The 5,987-nt window shown below is 31.7% G+C and overlaps 1 pseudogene; it reads right to left on the bottom strand.

Annotated features, from left to right (window-relative positions):
• LOC107607515 lies at positions 1,273 to 5,723 on the bottom strand (annotated as a pseudogene).

Genomic DNA, 5,987 nt, shown 5'->3' with positions numbered 1-5,987 from the left:
AGAAAGTGCAAGCAAGAATCAAAACAGATAAGTAAAATATTGGAACAAATTCAGTAATGGTGAAATCTTAATCTTCAAAAAAAGGAGGGATAAATAGAGAAACACCAATAAGAAACACATTAATATACTATTAAACTGTAACATTGCATTGAATATAAGTTATACCTAACAAAAAACATAAATAAACCCAAAAAAAAAAAAACGTTACACAGCTAATGATATATAGTGGCATTAACTTGTAATAGTAAAGCTTTACAGTCCAGAATTCTAGTTACAAATTTGTAATAGAGAACTTCTAATCACAATTAACTAATGGGACAAAACAGTAATATCCATTACTGTCTCATCAATAGAAGATACACTAAACCTAATTACACTGCCACCCTTTAACTTATTCCTTTTGTAGTATCTAGACCAACCCTTCGTGATGAATACACCATTAGACCTTTCAAAATTCCATCTTAATTTCATCACGCAAAAATATTTGTTTCTTTGTTTAACCTTGATCTTATCAAGCTTATATGGGAAAGCCTTCATTGCAAATTTGGCCGGTAATAGCTGATAAATTAAAGATAAATGGAAACATAATCAACAAAGTGACTTTGATGGCATGGAAATTAGTGTTTTAGAACAAAATTGAAACAAAATATTCATCAAAATACATACCATTGCATAATGGTCAGCCTGGTATGGTGTAACAACCTTAACAATAGAATAAACCAAAGGGGTTGCATCTGATTTAATGGATGAAAAAAGGCTACCTGATAATGGATTCGAATCATTATTCGCAACTGTTACTTCTAAATGGTCCAATGCAACATGCATTCCTTCTAAAAATACCCAATTATTCTCATATACTTCCTCTACATATGGAGTAAGATGAGAGATGTTTACATTAGAAGGGGTTTTAGGTACATCCTAATTGGCTAAATCTCCAAAAAAGGAGTTCATGAGATGATTCGAAAATCCTAAAGTCTTTATGAAAGACAAATCATTCTGAACAATGAAAGGAACTTCGTTGGAGAGTGTTGAAGGCATCAATAAATGATTTTTAGATGAAAGTTGATCTATCAATTCAATCATATTATCAGGAAGATCCGTTAAAAATGCAAGGGCTATATCAATTGAAGGAATATATAAGCCCCCATCAATTCCAGATGCATGAGCAGTTGAGTCCACATTATTTTCATGGACTAACAATTTTTTTTTATCCGATAAAAACTTGAAGGGGACTATATAGTTAGAAACTACGTACATGTTGTGGTCCATTGCTTAATCAATAAGAAATTTGTCACGACCAACATATTTCAGCTTTAGCCAACCACCATGGTCAAGACGATATATCTCCAATAGTTGCTTATAACTTTGAACTATGATGGTAGTTTGATCCTCTTTTTGAATTTTTATGTTGATCCTATCACCATTAGCATCGATGAACAAAAAAGAGTTAGATATAACGTCCTTAAAGCTCCTATAGAACAATGCAGGGATCTCTCCAACGTCCTGAATTTGTATCATGACAAAAAGAAAGAAATGATAATCAAATAAAAATAACGGAGAAAAAATAAAACTGAAAAATAAATAAAACTATTTAAAAAATTAAAAACATTATGCAAGATCAAGTGAAGGATAGTATATAATCATATCAGGATTAATTTCTAGAAAAAGGAGCCCAAAAGCAATTGTCATACATCCTTGGCAGATATGAAAAGTGAAAATGAACAGATAAGAGGAGAAAATGATAGCTTTAAGGAGACTATTGGATATTTATTCAGAAGGAGTAAGGATAATCAAACCATGTTGATCTCCTTGCATTAAATTGAAAAGTGAAGACCTATTATATTAAAGCAACATTCTACCTAATAAGCTAAAATGCAGAAGGCACGTGGCATGATTTAAATTACGATTATCAAAGGAAATAAAAAGGGTACATGTTGAAGATACAAGTAAAAATGATTACAAAATACATCGTAAATGATAGATACACAAAGGTCATAAATGCATTAGGGGACAATAAGGATCTAAAAAGCATGAAAGAACAAATACAAACAAAAGCTTATGAGAAGGCAAATGAAATTAACCATGAAATGAATGAAGAGTTATCTTATTTAGAAATACAAAATAAAAAAATATAGAATAATGTTAGTACTCTAATAATTATATAGAAATATTTAGGATTTCATTAAAAAAAGTTTACTAATTATATAGAAATATTAGTCTCTAATAGAAAAATTATTGTTTCGATGAAATATTGATAATATGCATTATAAACACTACAAGAAACATCGTTAAAATCGACGGCCAAATCGATGGCTAAGCTGTCGATAATATTAAAAATGGACGGCAAAATGGACAGCGGAGATGGTCGCTATTAAGCTTGTCAATTTTTCAAAATTCTAATAAAATCGACGGCTAGCATAGCCGTCGATAATAATTTAATAAAATCGGCAGCGTTTCCGTCTATAATATGAGTTTGGAAATTTTACCTTCTTATTAAAATCGACAACATTGCCGTCGATATTTTTATTTAAAATCGACGACACTTCTGTCGATATTTGATTCAATAAAATCGACAAAAGAGCTGCCGATTTAATTATTTAGATACCGACAAATGCTTAATAAAATCGACAACAACGCCGTCGATATTATTATATAAAATTGACAGAGTTTTTGTCGATATTTGATTTAATAAAATCGACGAAATAGCCGTCGATTTAACTACTTAGATAGCGACAAATTCTATGTCTGTATTACGTTTCTTTTGTCCATTTTAAATTTAAAAAGCGACAATGCTACCGTCGATTTTAATAGCTATAATTTTTTAATTATTTTTTCTATTTGAAAATTAGTAGACAATTAATACAAATAAACTTTTAAATATAGAAATAAAATTTATACAAAATATTAGATAAATAAACTTCTAAATATAAAAATAATGAGTTTACAAACTTATCAAAATAATAAATAATCCTCTAACATAAAAACTCTAAACAAAATAATAGGTATTTTCATTAGAGTAAAATAATAGGTCCTTTCATCCACGTATTCTAATGCTTGTACAAAGAAAATTTAGCATTTGATTCGTCTTAACAAAGTTACGTGGAGCAATAATTCTCAATATGTTAAATTATAAACAATCAAGATGACAGAAATAAATTCACAAGAGATGGTAAAAAACTAAAATGTCCTTAAAAAACCAAAACAAAAATCTCCAGTTTCTTTAACTAAAAAATAATGATAATACACAATTTAAAATTTAAAAACCGTTATTATCAAAAAAAATAAAAAATGGTTATATTAGAAAAGACTAAGAAATTAAATGGAACCTGATTGTCATGGTACCAATTCTACCAACTAGACTTTAGAGATAATCCCAGAGCTTTAACCCAATATCGTATTCCTATCACTGGTATTTTCCCACCTCTGTCTCCACTAAAAAAGAAAATGAAAAAAAAAAGAATTTAGATTGATATGTTTATGATACTCAATTAATCATATATGTTAAAACATAATCATATAATATATCAAATGATAGTTTCATTCCATATGCAATCTATCTTTGTTACCATTATCATTACTTGTAAATCCATATTCTAAAGCCACCTTTGATGAGTTTTGTGTAGATTGGTAGGACCAAAAATACAGAGAAATTGTAACTCCTCAATATGGAATTACTAAAAAAAAAATCCAACACCAAAGAAATAATTAGTATTTAATAAAAAAATTAGAAATAATTATTGTATACAAAATTCAAGTAGCTAGCAGTACTGAATTATGCCTAGAACATATGAAATCCATTTCAGACCTTATGCCTAGAATGCCATGAAATTCATCTTCCATGCTTCGAACCATATATTGATGAAAATTATATGACAGTGGCGATCTGTGCTCCTGCAAATTTATAAAACAGGTTAGGATCACATGGAATCAGCTAGTGAGGAAGGTGAACAGTATGTTAATGATGTTAGAAATGATAGTGATTGCAAGAGAGCAGCTTAATCCACTTTGAATAACATATTTGAAAAAACAGAATTGACAGATCAAGGAACAACAACGGATGAAAGAATCTCCTATTATGAATTATTATCTCAATAAATAAAAAACTTACAGTGATGAAACCCAGACGGAGTGCAAGGTAGTCTGATTTTTTTTATAGAACTCCTAAACTGGCGCAGGAAACAAAGCTGCAAATTGACACCACAAATTATCAGCCACGAGGATGAAAAAGCAAGCTTGCAAATAAAAATTAAGGATATGAAGCTATAAAGTGTTGATGATATATCACCATCCAAATGAGTATTGGATTCCTGCTCCATGGATGTGAAGCATGATGAAAAACAAAGGTTATCTGCCGCCTTATCACCTTGTTTCTCTTTCCTGTACAACAATAAGAGATTATTGTTAGATTATTACAACAGAAATTTTCATTTGTTACTACATTGACAAATTAAAATTCCTGTCTTGGTTTGTGAAACCATTCTATGCTATATAGTATGCTATGCACCTTGCAGATTTCCATCCGCTGCAACTGTGGTATGATTTTCCCATCTGCGCCAACTATAAATCTAAAGAAGCATGGAACAAATGGAAAACAAACAATAGTACATGAAAGGCAACAATGTCAGCCCCACATAACCAGAAACATATGGACCAGACAACCAAACATGAGCCAAAGCAAAGGAGAAACAACATGTGCTTGAAACAAGCAAGTGATGCCATAATAAGCTGGAAAAGTCTATTGCCGACCAACCTTGCTCATTGCCAAATTGACTGTCAGACAACTGTATAGAACATGAGTGATCCCAAGAACAAACAAGAACTGGTGCAGCTGCTCAAGACCCTCATATGAAACAAATGGCTCGTGCCCCTGCATTCATTCATTTATTAGTATCTTTTACTAATAAATGTAATTTCTAACTCATAACTGAAAGCTTATTACCACAGGCCATTGATTGAATGGACCACTAATTAGTCCCTTTGGAATATCAGTTTCATCAGGGGAAAAGGATGAACCTTCGGGCATGAGATTCTAGTTCGTATCAAGGTCTTTTTCAGAATAAATATAAAACTCGCTATTGAACAGTGATGATTTACACATATTTCAGAGATCCATCTTGCACTTTGTGCTAACAACAAAGAGATAAGACCAAGTAGCATCAACTCTAGCAAAAAAGAACAATCCAAGTCAAGTACCATGTAAAAAATCAGTAGTATCATATCATTGATTATTATTAAAGTGCTTGTTTTACCTTCCTTAATCTTTTCCAGTGATGCAAAGAGAGCATTCCTTCTTGTCTTCTTCAACCACTGCACAGCCAAGAAAAAGAAGCTTCATACGTTCACAAGATTCAACAAATTACTTGTGTTAATCACCCTTCCATTTATACACTTCACCAACCCTAAGATCTGAAACCGCCTATAATCTATTTCGTAGCACATTATGCAATATGAAGTAACATTTATTACTGTAACTGAATCACTTATATCATACACGTAATCTGCAACTAAAGTTGTAGTACCTTTCCAAAGTGGTAGATGGAGCGCTCAACGACGAAGCAGACGAAGACCATAACAGTAATAATGGAAGCAACTGAATATTTTGGCGTCTCAGCCAGAGAGCGACCTCGTCGAAGCACCTCCGCCATTATTACTAACTCTAACTACTCACATCAACACAACATGGATTGAATATAGTAGTGAGCGAGTGCCGAGTGAAGGAAGAAGGATCCAAGAAAATTCAAAATGCAAAGTGGAGAAGCATCTAATAATCCCTCGGCTTTGAAGAATTATTAAACTTAGTCTTAGCTCTTAAAATAAAATAGAACAAGAATAAACATGATGACCAGGATTTCTAGATTTAAAAGACAGGATATTACAATTAGGTTATAGTTCACACCTGAAATAGGGGATTTCCAAATGAAACTGAAGTTGGCTATGAAAACGATACCTGTTCTTGTGAGCTTGATTGAGAGAGAACGGAGAAGGAC

This window comes from Arachis ipaensis, chromosome B07 (genome assembly GCF_000816755.2).
Source record: "Arachis ipaensis cultivar K30076 chromosome B07, Araip1.1, whole genome shotgun sequence".
Classification (NCBI taxonomy): domain Eukaryota; kingdom Viridiplantae; phylum Streptophyta; class Magnoliopsida; order Fabales; family Fabaceae; genus Arachis; species Arachis ipaensis.
Note: the sequence above shows the minus strand (reverse complement) of the source record. Positions and strands in the feature narration are given on the sequence as shown.